Raw genomic sequence first — 16,050 nt, forward strand, 5'->3', positions numbered from 1 at the left:
AATAGATTGTGGTCAGAGTCCACATCTGCCCCTGGAAATGTCTTACAATTTTTAACCTAGTTCCTAAATCTCTGTCGTACCATTATATAATCTATCTGATACCTTTTAGTATCTCCAGGGTTCTTCCATATACACAACCTTCTTTCATGATTCTTAAACCAAGTGTTAGTTATGATTATGTTGTGTTCTGTGCAAAATTCGACCAGGCGGCTTCCTCTTTCATTTCTGTCCTCCAATCCATATTCACCTACTATGTTTCCTTCTCTCCCTTTTCCTACACTCGAATTCCAGTCACCCATGACTGTTAAATTTTCGTCTCCCTTCACAATCTGAATAATTTCTTTTATTTCATCATACATTTCTTCAATTTCTTCGTCATCTGCAGAGCTAGTTGGCATATAAACTTGTACTACTGTAGTAGGCGTGGGCTTCGTATCTATCTTGGCCACAATAATGCGTTCACTATGCTGTTTGTAGTAGCTTACCCGCATTCCTATTTTCCTATTCATTATTAAACCTACTCCTGCATTACCCCTATTTGATTTTGTGTTTATAACCCTGTAGTCACCTGACCAGAAGTCTTGTTCCTCCTGCCACCGAACTTCACTAATTCCCACTATATCTAACTTCAACCTATCCATTTCCCTTTTTAAATTTTCTAACCTACCTGCCCGATTAAGGGATCTGACATTCCACGCTCCGATCCATAGAACGCCAGTTTTCATTCTCCTGATAACGACATCCTCTTGAGTAGTCCCCGCCCGGAGATCCGAATGGGGGACTATTTTCCCTCCAGAATATTTTACCCAAGAGGACGCCATCATCATGTAATCATACAGTAAAGCTGCATGCCCTCGGGAAAAATTACGGCTGTAGTTTCCCCTTGCTTTCAGCCGTTCGCAGTACCAGCACAGCAAGGCCGTTTTGGTTATTGTTACAAGGCCAGATCAGTCAATCATCCAGACTGTTGTCCTTGCAACTACTGAAAAGGCTGCTGCCCCTCTTCAGGAACCACACGTTTGTCTGGCCTCTCAACAGATACCCCTCCGTTGTGGTTGCACCTACGGTACGGCTATCTGTATCGCTGGGGCACGCAAGCCTCCCCACCAACGGCAAGGTCCATGGTTCATGGGGGGGTCAAAATTATTACGGAACAAAAAATTTAAAATATACAGATTAATGGCAGTATTATATTTACAATAGCATTACAACTGCCACAGTGTATTTTGGTAATTTGCCGATAGTTGGTGCTAGTCACAAGCATGGTGAGTTGAGGTATGTTGTAGTTTGACAAATGGTAAAGTGAACAGGCATAAATGTCGAATATGGGATTCAAAGCAGCCACACAAATGCATTAAATTTGAGCGTGATTCCCCAAAGGTAAATATTTTTTCTGCCTTGTCACGTCAAAAACTGTACAGGCCATTCTTCTTTGTCGAAAGCACTGTCACTGGGTATTCCTACTTGGACATGTTTCAGCAGAATGGGGCTCCACCCCATTTCCATCTTGAAGTTTGTGGGTACCTGAACACGGAGCTACTGCATTGGTGGATTGGCCGTGCTGCACAAGGGGACAGCTGTTTCATGAAATGGCCTTCCTGATCACCAGACCTCACTCCATGTGAGTCTTTTCTGTGGGAACACATTAAAGATCTGATATATGTACCACCTCTACCACGTGATACAGCAGAAGTCCGGGAGAGAATACGGGAAGCGACTGCCACAGTCGACGATGCCATGCTAGGATGGGTATGGCACGGTATCAGTTACCATACTGACATCTGCTGGGTCTCTCATGGTTCGCATATCAAATGTTTGTAAAAAACAAAAACTTTCACAGTCTCTCTTCAAAGTGCAATATGTATGAGACCTGTACAATGTTTAGTTCTTTTGCAATAAATAATGATTGAAAGTGTTCCCGGACTTTATGTACACCCTGTATGTGACAACCAGGAACTGAAAGAAGGTTTAATTACTCCAGCTTTTAGCAAATCTGAGGCATTTTTGTCTACTGCAGGCTGCAAGTGATAAGATGTGCAATATGGTTTCCAGGCTATTGGCTTGGTATCATATGTAGGAATCTTGTGGTACATTAAGAAGTTTGACAGAAGTTGTTTCTTTTCTTCAGATGAAGTTGCAAAGTCAGCTAGAATGGGGTACAGTTGACAGTGAGTATATCTAACAAACAAAACATTTATTTGTATGCCTGTATTGATGAGGAAGGTAGAAGTTCTGCTGTTCATTTATCTTGCAAACTTGAGCAATTCCTATCTCTCTTACCGGATTGGCTTTGCAGAAGGGGAGCAAGGAGCAGTGGCAGAACTGATCCATTCACATTTCGCGTATTCACATTCCTTCGAGCACCTCGTTGACCTGTTTGGTTAGCTGACCAGTGCTGTAGAGATGGACAGTTTTCTCTCTCGTGTCTGATTTTTCTAAAACAAGCACATGCTGGTGCCAAACACTAAGGAGCCGTGTAACTTTTTGTCATTTGCAATGAGTGTAGCACACTTTGTCAACGAATGCACATCAAGTGGGCTTTATCCCGGAGGATGATTAGACGAATTGTTGCACCTCCTTTGTGAGTTGTGTAGCCTAACTTAGTGTACTCAGTATACTTCACCTTGTCACGTACCTGTGGGGTCAATCCTGCGAATGAGTGAATCTGCAAGCAAGTTTCTGATTTCCTGAGTGGTATCTCATTCCTTTCATTACTTTCTGTTAGTACATATGTACGACAACACACTACTCTTATTCGGTCAGAAAATCACTCGAAATCCTCTCCAGAATTTTGATATTTGATGGAAAGATTGTCCTTATAGTAGCTGACTGTATTTATCTCTGTATATATCCTCAACGCATTCTGCAAGTATGTCAAATGCCTTGGTATTTCTCAGCCCTTCCTTGAATCTACATAAGCATGAGCCACTCCTTGCAATTTCGTGCTGGTACTCCTCTAAACCTTTCGTCAGTCGATGGGGACAGTTTCCCTGTATCCATTACATTTTGTACTACTGTGTCAACGTTTACACCTAGTTTAGAACCGCCTATGGGAACACAGAAATAGGAAAGTTAGGCTAGCTCCAGGCACAGTGCTGTTTCGCAGCATCACATTTACTAATGCTTCACTAAGGTGCTTTTGCAGATCATCATTTTTCGCATGGAGTTGCTCCACCCGTGTTTGCAATATGTTGGATCCATCTCTAGTTGCCTCTGTGACGTGGTTGAGGGAATTGCTTTAAACTAGACACTCACACACACACACACACAAAATTTGATCACAGACCTCGATGATGTCAGTGGCAGCATTGGTCCAGAGGCATTTCCCCCTACAAGTGAAGCTTGCACATTTAATATGTGGTAATTGGATAGATAAAAAAATCCAGTCACCAAGTGATGGCAGGAGAAAGGTTTTACTTATGCAAGCTTTTGAAGCCAGTGGCCCTGCTTCCAGCATAAAGATTGAGCGGGTAGGGAGAGGGGTGAAGGGAAGGGAACTTGAGACGTCTAGGGAAAGGGGTGGGGTTCTGAAAAGTCACCCAGAATGCAAGGTCAGGGGAGACTTAACAGATGGGATGATAATGGAAGACACCAACCGTTGCTTGGTGAATGGATTTTTTAGCTATACAATTACAGTATATTGTCAGGAATTGATTATTTTGATTGTTACAATTAAATTGTTCATTGACAGTTGATTGGGCAGCAATGCAGTGGCAATGCCCGGTGTCGAGGTGGCATCGGGACATCATAATCATGATGTGGCCTCGTGCGACCACGATAGAGGAGGCAGACGAGGTTGAATTTCCTTGCCTAATGGCAGCGTGGCATTAGGCCCGGGTAGACTGTAGTGGGCAGCTTGGGCTTACTGTGCTAAGCACTTGTCTGTTGCACCGGACCATGGAGCCGGACTGTCCTGCATGATGGATTCTTACATCTGTTCACGGCTTAGTAATTTGTATGGGGCACCTCTAAGCTGAAAGTGGGTCAAATTTGGCATCTCACTTCACCCACTTACACCCACTTGTGGGTGTCGTCAGGATTGGTTGGTGATGTGGACTTGTAATTAATATACGTAGTCATGTTGGGAAAAGGAAACTGTATCAGTTTATTTGCTCATAGGGATTACATTGTGAGAATTGTCAGGAGGACAACAGAAGGTAGTTCCAGAACCATCTTGGAGCAGAAGGGAAAATGCCAAGGTAAAGAAACTGAGCCATTTAGTGTTTGCTATAGGTGGCGGTTTGGAACATAAGAGAGAGATGTTCTTCAGCTCTGATAGCAGTCAGTGTCTAAAGTCAAGTGATCCTGTGGCATTATTTTGTTGGTAGGTAGGTCTTTACAGTGATGATTTATCCTAGTCCATCATGAACTGGCCCATTGTTGTATCAGCAGCAAGGCGACAGACTGAATGGGAGCCCATTTGTAAAATGAAGTAATAGTAATTTCTTGCTTACGGAGACTGGAGTAGCACCTTGCAAACAAACTACTTTCCAATAACAGTTTTAGCCACGGATGTGACATTTCCTGAGCCTTTTACACAACTATTGTGGAAAATTGGGTGTTTGCGAGACTTTAATATGGTGCATCGTTAAAGTATATATTTTCAGAATGAGATATTCACTCTGCAGTGGAGTGTGCGCTGAAATGAAACTTCCTGACAGATTAAAACTGTGTGTCCGACCGAGACTCAAAATCGGGATCTTTGCCTTTCGCGGGCAAGTGCTCTACCATCTGAGCTACCGAAGGATGACTCACGCCCAGTACTCATAACTTTACTTCTGCCAGTATCTCGTGCTTCGGTAGCTCAGATGGTAGAGCACTTGCCTGCGAAAGGCAAAGGTCCCGAGTTCGAGTCCCGGTCGGGCACACAGTTTTAATCTGCCAGGAAGTTTCATATCAGCACACACTCCACTGCAGAGTGAATATCTCATTCTGGAAACCTCCCCCAGGCTGTGGCAAAGCCATGTCTCTGCAATATCCTTTCTTTCAGGAGTGCTAGTTCTGCAAGGTTCGCATGAGAGCTTCTGTAAAGTTTGGAAGGTAGGAGACGAGATACTGGCAGAAGTAAAGCTGTGAGTACCGGGCGTGAGTCGTGTTTCGGTAGCTCAGATGGTAGAGCACTTGCCTGCGAAAGGCAAAGGTCCCGAGTTCGAGTCTCAGTCAGGCACACAGTTTTAATCTGCCAGGAAGTTTTATATATTTTCAAATTACAAAAGTATAAATATGAAAAACACTGAATGTGATGCTTAAGTTTTGTAAACATGTAAATTAACATGGCATCTGGTATCTTTTAACATAACATAGATCCCAGCCTACTTCAGCAAGACATGTTATTTGTCCATAAAAACATGTCAAATCTCTTCCTCATGATGAGATAAAGATGTTCATTTAAAAATATTATTTAGCTAGTTAATATATAAAGTACTCCCCACTGTGTAATATTTGCAGAAATGACGAAAGAATTGTCGGAGGCTTAGGACATCATCAAAGTGTGACAGATATGGAACATCATCTCCTGCTACGAAGGGGTTATTTACTTATTGGGGTTGTGGCTTGGCAGTGTTTTGTAAGGCAGAGAGGAAGAGGCACTGTCTGCAATATCAACATCCAGAATAAGCTTAACAAGGCTAAGGAGCAATGTCACTCTCTTCTGTGGTGTTGTGAGATTCAATTTGAAAATGTTGTTCTCGTTAATGAGATCTGTTTACTCAATGTATATGAATGTCACATAAGAGTAACAAAATACAAAAGAGTTGTTTAAAAGGCAGTTATGTTATTTTGTGGCTTGAAGAGTAGAGAGCTGTCTTACAGCCCTCAATCCTCTGCAGATGGAAACAAAGTCACATGACAAGACGTGGTGGCAGTGCATAGCAAATTTGTTAACATGGAGAAACTACAAGAAGGTAACTGACTTGAGGTAAATGTTTATGAGTAGCATCAGGGTGACAGATCATTGAAATGTAATGTGTCTTCTCAGCTCAGTACAGCCATCCCTCTCTTTTTCACTGTTAAATTTCACTACCAACAATTCGTGCTTTGACCACAAGCTTCATTCACAAAGTAGTAAAAATAATATGGAATAACTATTAAAATAAATGTGAGGGTTACCCAAAAAGTGAGGCACTACATTTGTTTTCCTTCAGTAATTGTTCATTGAACACAACGATAAATATACAAAAGAAAGAATGTTGTTTATTCTACATTCCCTATACTTCCACACAATTGCTGCCCTTTTCTATGGTCTTCCTCCATCGAGACACAAGGGTGTGTGTACCCTGTCAGTGCCACTCCTTGTTCTGGTATTGAAGCCACTGTAAGAATCACAACTTTGTCATCCTCAAAATGTCATCTATAAATGTGATGCTTTATTGGGACGAGCAAATGGAAGTTGGAGGTGCGCTAGGTCAGGGCTGTAGGATGGATGAGATGATACTGTCCAACCCTGTTTAATGATGGTTCTGAAGTCCTCAAACTTGTGTGAGGCCGAGCGTTATCATATAGAATCAGTCAATCACCTGGGTTATTATGGTGACAAAATCATTGGAAGCCCCTTTTGGGTTTGGTTAATGTGTTCACATCTGCTTCAGAAATATTGGTACTGTGTCTTGGCATCACATCAAAGAGTGAGAAGATTTAGTTTCCTCATGAGATAGTGCGTAACCCATTGTGCACAAACTTCTGAGTAATTAAGACTATGGACAATTGCATCCACACTTTACTTCCTGAGTGACAGCGTCATTGCCAAGTGCCAAGTTGTTCTGCATTGGTCTTTGTGAATGAGCACATCAGCAAGCTGTGCCTGGTCAAGTTTGAAAGCCACGAATGGGCTCCCTGAATGAAGCAAATCTTGGAGCTCTGCCGAACCAATGTCTCGTAATGGCCTCACTCTCTTTGCCCAGTGACTAACAGAACTTCTGTCTATTGCAGATGCTCCATAAACAGGATGCAAACAATTGGGAATATTCTCGAAGGTTCTATTCTTTGCTGTGAGAAGTTCAATGACGACACGCTGCTTGTAGCTTACATCATATAGAGCCACCATTTCAAAACATTGCTATAGGTATGATACCTGTCAGAATAAATGGGATATTTGTGTGTGCAATTTGGAAACTTCAAATAATGTATATCTTAACTGTCACATTCATACAATTTTTGCTGATTGAGAAAATATGTGGTACATTATTTTCCAGGCAATCTTCGTACTTTCAGTTAGCATGACACCCTCTGTTCGCTGCTGTGTACGGTGGCGAGAACCTGACCAATTGGGTGCAGATTTGATTTACGTGCTAGCTAAAGTGCTATGTGCTATATTTCATGTTGTCTTTGTGTCCTGCAAAAAAATCCTATTTAACTGATGCTCCACTTTACAGATCTCACCAAACTGTCTCATTGTTGGTACAGTTTGTTACGCAAAAATATTGAGAACTCTGATGTCAGTGGATGAAACAGTACCTATATTCCAAGTTACAGTTGAAGACTGCTTCATTATTATGAGAAATACAAATTTTTGATGCTAAAACCAGCCAGCTTTTGTTAAATATGACTGGAACGAATGCTTCAGGGCGAGGTGAAGAAAACCGAGAAGGCACTATGTTGCACCTTCATATTAGGCTAACAACTCTTATGGTGACAGATCTGTATATTTAGTCTTATTCACAGTCCTGGGCTCTTATTTCTAGTGTGATGATGATGAATTATGTTCATGCTGACACAGCAAATAGTTTATGTGTGCATAGGATGGCAGGTCTCAGCTGTGAAATATTCTGAAGGGGTAGCAATACCTTTATAATTTGATGGGAAGCAACTTCCCATGCAAGCAGGATATGTGGACATTGTCAGATGTCTGGTGTTGTGCTGAAGACATTTGGTCCTCACAAGAGGAAGGTCGTGGAATGGCCAACCAATTTGAGTCATATTTGGCAGGGTGCTTGTATAAACCTAAAACAGAGGACTGAGATATTTTGGCTCAAAAAGCTCCCCCATCGTTATATTTGAGGAAACCACTCCTAATTGATGGATTCAAATTTGACAAAATCAATAGGTAATTGAAAATTGGGTGTTTTCATCATGTGGGGGGGGTGCTGCTCAGCATATTCCCATTTCGTAGAATCGAAGAAAGACACTGAGTATGCCTATGGTAAACACTGTTCAAAAGAACTGCCACTGACGTAGTGATCAAGGGAGGAGAAGAGAACATATGTTTAATTTCCAAATGCATTCTGCAGTTTTTTCATTAGTATTTTTGCTGTATTGAATCTAGTAGGAATAGGAAAGTGAAAAGGTAATCAGTGAAAAATAATAACAAGGTAGGGAAATAAATTTCTTTAATGACTTGGATTAGAAAGAATTATAATTTTAATCCTGGTTGCCCTACAAAGGCTCTTTCACTCACTGTTACATGCCTTCACTTACCTTTGGACATCTACATGGGTGGTACTTGTCATATAAACATTTGAAGCAAATATGCTTGTGACACGAAGAACATATAATGAAAGCAGCTTTCGCACAACTACATCATTCATTCTGAAGATTTGGCAGAAAACTGACTTGGGTTACATTTAAAAATATTTCGTTTTTGGGAATTACGCTGAAGTGCCAAGGAAACTGGTATAGGAATGTGTATTAAAATACAGATAGATGTAAACAGACAGAATATGGCACTGCGGTCATCAATGCCTGTATAAGATAACAAGTGTCTGCCACAGTTGTTAGCTAGGTTACTGCTGCTGCAATGGCAGATTATCAAGATTTAAACGAGTTGGAACGTGTTGCTATAGTCAGTGCATGAGCGATGGGACACAGTATCTCTGAGGTAGTGATGAAGCAAGGTTTTTCCATTTGATCATTCCACAAGTGTACCTTGAATATCAGGAATCTGGTAAAACATCAGATCTCTGACATCGCTGTGGCTGGAAAAAGATTCTGCAAGAAAATGACCAATGACGACTGAAGAGAATTGTTCAATGTGACAGAAGTGCAACCTTTCCTCAGATTGCCATACATTTCAGTACTGGGCTATCAACAAGTATCAGCATGCAAATCATTCAATGATACATCATCAATATGGACTTTTGGAGCTGAGGCCCACTCGTGTACCCTTGATGACTGCATGACACAAAGCTTTATGCCTCGTCTGGATCCGTCAACACCAACATTTGACTGTTGATGACTGGAAACATGTTGCCTGGTCGGATGAGTCTCATTTCAAATTGTATCAAGTGTATAGATGTGTATGGGTATGGAGCTGGCCCCATGAGTCCATGGACACTGCTTGTCAGCAGGGGACTTGTTCAAGCTGGTGGGGGCTCTGTAATGGTGTGGGATGTGTGCAGTTGGACTGATACAGGACCCATGATATGTCTATATACGACTCTGGTAGGTAACTCTTAAGTAACCATCCTTTCTAGATTACCTGTATCCATTCATGGCCATTGTGCATTCTGAAGAACTTGGGCAATTCCAGCAGGACAATGTGACACCCCACATATCCAGAATTTCTACAGAGTGGCTCCAGAAACACTCTTCTGAGTTTAAACACTTCACTGGTCACCAAACTCACCAGATATGAACATTATTGAGTGTATCTGGGATGCCTTGCAATGTGCTGTTCAGATGATGTCTCCACACCCTTGTGTTCTTACTGATTTATGGACAGCCCTGCAGGATTCATGGTGTCAGTTCCCTCTAGCACTATTTCAGACATCAGTCAAGTCCATGCCATGCCATGTTGCAGCACTTCTGCGTGCTTGTGGGCCCCTACATGATATTAGGCAGGTGTACCAGTTTCTTTGGATCTCCAGTGTAATTCTAATGCATACCACGCATGCAACATCACCTAAAAAATTGGTGCTGAAAATTGATCATGAATTATGCTATGAATTGTTGTGGAATGTGGATAGTTGTGAAATTCCTGCTGGATTTCCAGATGTACATTGCAGTTTTGAAACCTCCAAATAAAGTTCTGTACCACGGCTCATTGTAAACTAGCATAGCATATTAAGTTGTCTGTGGTCCCTCGTGACATTTGTTTTCATATGAGGCTTTGAATTTTAATTTTTCACCAATCCAAGTTGTTTGAGAAATTTATTTACCTACTTGTTATTATTCCTTAATAACTGCCATATTAACCCTCCTTTTGTTACTAATTTCAATAAGGAAAAGAAAGATGACAAAAAATCCAGCAGACTGCATTTCAGAATTGAACACAGGTTCTCTGCTCCCCAGCCAGATGCCTTGATTGTTGCATCAGCAGTACTTTCATTGAATAGCATTTACTTTACGGGTACATAAGTGGCAGTTGTAATAGTTTCTTTTGCAAATCCCTTGGAAAAAAGTTTGCTTCTGGACACCACCTATGATGATTAAAAGTGTTCCATTTTCAATTGTATATCGATCTGGTCAGTTTTGAATCAAATTCACATCATGAACTGTAGGGATGGTGTTCTCAAAACTGATCTTCATTTTATGTTGTATAGAAGCAGGCTGCCAAATATGAGCTGAATTGGTTAACTGCATTTGTGGCCTTCTCCTTGCCCATGTTAAAAATTTACACTTTACGCTGCTATTTTTGCATTGTTGTGAAGTACTGATCGATTGGTGGTAAAAGGTTTCAAAGAAACCATTGAAGCTATAATAGTACTTTAATTTGAAAACCTTTTGACAGTGTATGGTTTCTTTAATTGATTACATTTAATGGGTTTCATATAAATGATTTCCTTTTTCTTCTGTGATGCCATATGTAATGTAGTTAAGAGGTATATTTTCGTTTTCATAGTGCTGGAACAGTGATATAAGCCATTTGATACTTCAAAAATAAGCTATTGGAAAGTGATACCAAACTCCTCAAAAATACCATCAAAATTGGCAGAAAGTAATACCAGAGTTGACAGAAAACAGCAACAAATAGGCAAAAATAACTCTGAAATTGACCATAAAATAAAATGGATTTTTCCTGTCTCTGCTTACTGTTTGTTAGACAGACAGACAGACATTATTTCCACGACATAATACTTATTTCTTTGAGATTGTGTTCTTCGCAGTTGTAAACCATTGTTTACACCTGATTCTCTTATCTTGAATGTGCTGCCATACAGTGTATGTTCTAGTACAGCGTGTAGATAAAATCAAAGAATACTTTCAATTATTTATTTAAACATTGTACAGATGCCATACATACTGCATTTCGAAGAGAAACTTTTTGAAAGTTTATTTTTTTCTATAAACATTTGATATGCGAACCATGAGTGATCAGGTAGATGACAATACGGTAATCGAATTCTTGCCTTACCCATCCCAGCATGGCATCGTTGACTGTGGCAGTCACTTCCCGTATTCACTCCCGGAGCTCTGCCACATCATATGGTAGAGGCAGTACATACACAAAAGAGTCACACAGAGTGAGATCTGGTGACTGGGAGGGCCATTTCATGAAACAGATTTCCCATTCGGTAGCATGGCCGAGCCATCGGTGTGACTGCTCCGTTTTCAGGTACCCAGGAACTTCACGATGAAAATGGGGTGGAGCCCCATCCTGCTGAAAGATGAACAGAGAGTCCAATCTCATTTGAGGCATCAGCCATTGCTGCAACATGTACAAGTAGGAATTTCCAGTGACAGTGCTCTTGGTGAAGAAGAATGGCCCATACAATTTTTGACGTGACAAGACACAAAAAACATTTACCTTTGCAGTACAGTTTCAGATTCTTTGTTCACCATTGACCACCTGAGGTGGAATAGGCAATTTAAATGGATATCATATAACATTTTCCGTGAATAGTACCTTAAAGCTAAATGAGCTTTGCAAATAGCGCCCATAGATGATAACATACACCATAACATAAGATAAATACTTTCAGTGACACCACATAATGAAATCCTTAAAAATTAATGTTGATTGATTTTATATTCATAAATTCTGTTACATTGTAAAAAGGATTGATTAGTAACCAATTTAGTAGCTTGCTCTTGAAGCTACTTATGTGATCCGACCGAGAAGAAAATGGAAGTTTATTAAATATTCTTAGACTATTGATTAGATAGGAATTCGCTGTTCTTGTCAGCCTGTGCCTAGGTATGTCTAATTTTGTTTTGCCTCTGGTGTTATGGTGGTGCATGTTTTCCCTCATTTCAAAATCTGCTATATTATTTTTTGCATACAACTCTGAGGCGTATATATAAAAATTAATAACGGTTAATATTTTCAGCTGAATGAACAGTGGTCGGCAGTGCTCTGATCTACCAGAATTGCTCATTGGCCTTATCACTTTCTTCTGAATTTTTAGAAGTTCAGTGATGTGAAGAGAGAGTCCCCATATCAGCAGTCCATATTCTATCTGTGACTGAAAGAGTCCAAAATAAATAACTCATAAATATTCTTTTGTCACCAGGCTCCTCAGTTTCCACATTAAATACGTAACTCGAGACAATTTTGTGCAGGTGTGGTTGATGTGTGTTTCCCACATTAACTTAAAGTCTACATGAATTCCTAGAATTTTAACTGCTTTAACCTATACCTCTTTTGACAATCCCAGTGTAATCTGTTGGTTTTTATAAGGATTGCAAAGCAGTGTATTGGGTGAGAACCAATTTACTGCTGCTTCCATGTCATCTTGCAGAACTGATATGTTCTTGTGCTGAGCAAACAAAATTGTGGCATCAGCATAACCAAATAACAAAAGTGGGGATACAATGAGGTAAATCATTGACTGCAGTTATAAAAAAGAAGGGCCTAAGGACAGAACCTTGTAGGACTCCTGTCTTAACTTCTAGCAACTGTGCGTCTCTGTTGCTGACATAGGCAAACTGCTTCCAATTTTTAGGTATGATTCAATTACTGCCAATGCAGAATCTTGTATGCCATAGAATTTGAGTTTAGCAATTAAGATATCATGAGAAATCCAGTCTAATGCCTTACTTAAATCATATAAAAGAAGTGAGGCTTTATTTTTATTCTCAAAGGTTGTTATTACTTCATTCACAATTGAAAGAACAGCAGTGGTGGTATTTTTTCCCTTGCGGAAGCCAAATTGACTATTAGAGAGTAAGTTATGCGACTCAAAGTAGTGGTTCAGTTGGTTATAAATAAGAGATTCAAGTATTTTCAAGAAAATGGGAACTATTGAAACTGGTTGGTAATTTTTGAGATCATGTTTGTCCCCTTTTTTATACACTGGGATAACTTTTGATATTTTTAGAGTTGTAGGATAGACTCCAAACTTTCGACACCTATTAAACAGAAAGGCCAATGGTTCACTAATTATATGCACTGTTTTTTTAATTATGTAATTGGACAACCAAGAGCAGTCCATGCTCTTGGGAGTTTGAGAACTTTGCCACTACCTTTGTAATCTCAGTGGGTGCGATTGTCCTCCATGTAAATGTATTGTTTGCAGGTTGTTGTTGCTTAAGTATATCACTTGCATTGGTGGTTGTTGTTTCAATTTTGTTCCTAATATAACTTACAGAGTCCATGAAAAAATGATTAACTTTATCCGGGTCAAGAGCTATGCGATGTTCATTATTCCTGCAATGCTCTTGTGCAACAGTATTCCATGCAGCTTTGCACTTATTAGGAGCCCCTTCAATGTATCTTTTGTATGCTGTTCTTTTTGCCATTCTAAGCTTAGTTCTGTAGGTTCTCTTACATTCAAGATATGCTTTGTACAAATCATCTTTCTGCTCCATTCCATCTTTATGAGAATTTTTATACATGTGGTACAATGATAACATATTTTCCCTCATATTTGTAAGTTTATCTGTGTACCACTACATGTTTTTCTTTATAGGTTGGCTTTTAAGTTTGATTTTTATAAGAGGAGAACAAGAATACCACAAATCTAAATAATTTTTAATGAAGCTCTTAAAAGCAGTTTCAGTTTTATTTATTCCCACTTGACAGTTATATATACAGTCCCACTTAATATATCCAAGTTTCTGAATGAACTGGTTTACTACTTCTTCCTTCTGCCCTCTAACCCACATTACCTTTTCCTTAGCATTGGCACCTGTGTTTGGGGAATACGCTCAAATTCAGCGCATTTGTGTGGATGCTTCATGCCGTAGATTCGACAGTTGTGCCTGTTCACTTTCACAGTACTGTGAAAAGTTACTTGGTTGCTAAAAATGAAGTGTTCAACAATGCCATACCCACCCCATTCACTTGTTACAACTGTGAATAAATCTCAGAATGCTTGTCTTTGTTGTTGCCATTGAGGTTCTGCACTAGCTCCAATTTTAATGGTTTCATAGACAGCTTCTGTAGCAGGACTTTCCACACTGTCATTGGAGTAATTTCCAGTTCAAAGGATGCACGATGCGCCGATTTCCTAGGACTCCTTATGAATATCTCTCGTAAGTGCTCCACATTCACTGCACTCACACTAGGATGTCCGCTTCTCTTCGTCAGGCACAAGCTACCTGTCATAAGGAATTTGTTGTGCCAGTGGTACATGGCCTTTCTTGTTGTTGGCTTCTTACCATACTTGGTTCTAAATATAGGGGAAAAAAAAACTTTCAGTGTTTATCTTCGAAATGACATATGTGTGATATCTGTACAGTGTTTGGTTTCTGTGCAATAAATAATTAAAACTGTTCCTAGACTTTATGTACACCCTGTATTTTGAAATCTCCTATGTTGGCAAACATATAAGTGTTATATCAAATATTGATAGAAACTGCTTACCAAGCATCAAGGAAGACATTAACACAGACGAGGAAAACCTAGTCAAGGAAAACATAAGTTTTTTTTGAAACTGGAGTTATATTAATCTGCCAAAAGAGAAGAAAGTAGCAATATTATGAAAAGGAAAGTTACCACTCACTATAAAGCAGAGATGCTAAGTCATAGATAGGCACAACTAAAAGCCTGTCACAAACAAGAAGGTTTGGCCAGTAAGGCCTTACTGGCTGGAAGCTTCTTATTTGTGACAGTCTTTCTGTTGTGCCTATCTGTGACTCAGCATCTCTACCATACGGCGAGTGGTGACTTTTATTTCCATAATATTGTTATATTCCATCCTGGATTTTCCTTATTTGAAAAGAGAAGACAGGTTGGATGAAACAATGCATACTGAGATTAAATAGAAAAAGTTCTCAAGAGTTCCTGGAGCAAGGAGGAGGTGAACAACTCAGTAAGAGCACTTGTTTTTCCTTTCATTCTTTCTATTTAATTTCAGTTTCTATTCCTGCTTCTGTACTTTCTTCATTGGAAAGAACCCGAAAAATGGCGCTGTTATACTCCAGTGTGTATGCCTATATCTACAGCTGCTTGGTAAATAAAAATTATATCTAATGTTATTTGACTGCAATTCTGTATGGGGTGTAATTTTTGCTAGCAGAAAAATATATAATTCCAGTGATACACTATGGCCGACCACTACTTATATTTAGGAGGTGAAATTGCCAGTGCTGCTGATTGTCACACACAAAATGAGGGGGAATGAGGAAGGGAGATATCTCATAACTTTGATGTTCCCCAAGGAGGAAAGATTGATAGCTTGGGGATGATTGGAAGAGGTCCCTCAGACATCAGGAAACTAATGAATTCGAATTTTCTTTTTTTTTCACCCCATACACTTACAAGTGTCCATCAGCAGTACTTGAAATTCCACCTTCTTAAGGTAAGTACTGCCCACCCCATCTGTCTCTTTGTAATTTTATACACAGTTCAGTCACATTAATGTGAGCACTGCCTATGTTTTATATCAACATGCAGTAACCGCTTTCAGACGGCAGATGCCACCATTAGCATTGGAGTATATATAAAGTGGGTCAAGGGGTGATGCAGAAAAGAGTGCAGATGTTGTCATAATGCTGAAACAGAGCTATTTATTGGACATCATTGGTTTTTGGGCCAAGTGTAGAAGCATTTCCAAAAATGCTAAGATTGTAAACTGTTTACGTGCCACCGTGGTGAAAGTATACAGTGCATGGCGAATTAGTGCCATCCAAAACCGTCATGCAGGCAACTGTGGTGCAAAGATATGTGTGGGTGAATGAATATGCAACTGTTGAGCAACTGACCGGCCAGATGAACCAAGGGGCTACCAACCG

The sequence above is a fragment of the Schistocerca piceifrons genome, unplaced genomic scaffold (genome assembly GCF_021461385.2).
Source record: "Schistocerca piceifrons isolate TAMUIC-IGC-003096 unplaced genomic scaffold, iqSchPice1.1 HiC_scaffold_2343, whole genome shotgun sequence".
Taxonomy (NCBI): Eukaryota; Metazoa; Arthropoda; class Insecta; order Orthoptera; family Acrididae; genus Schistocerca; species Schistocerca piceifrons.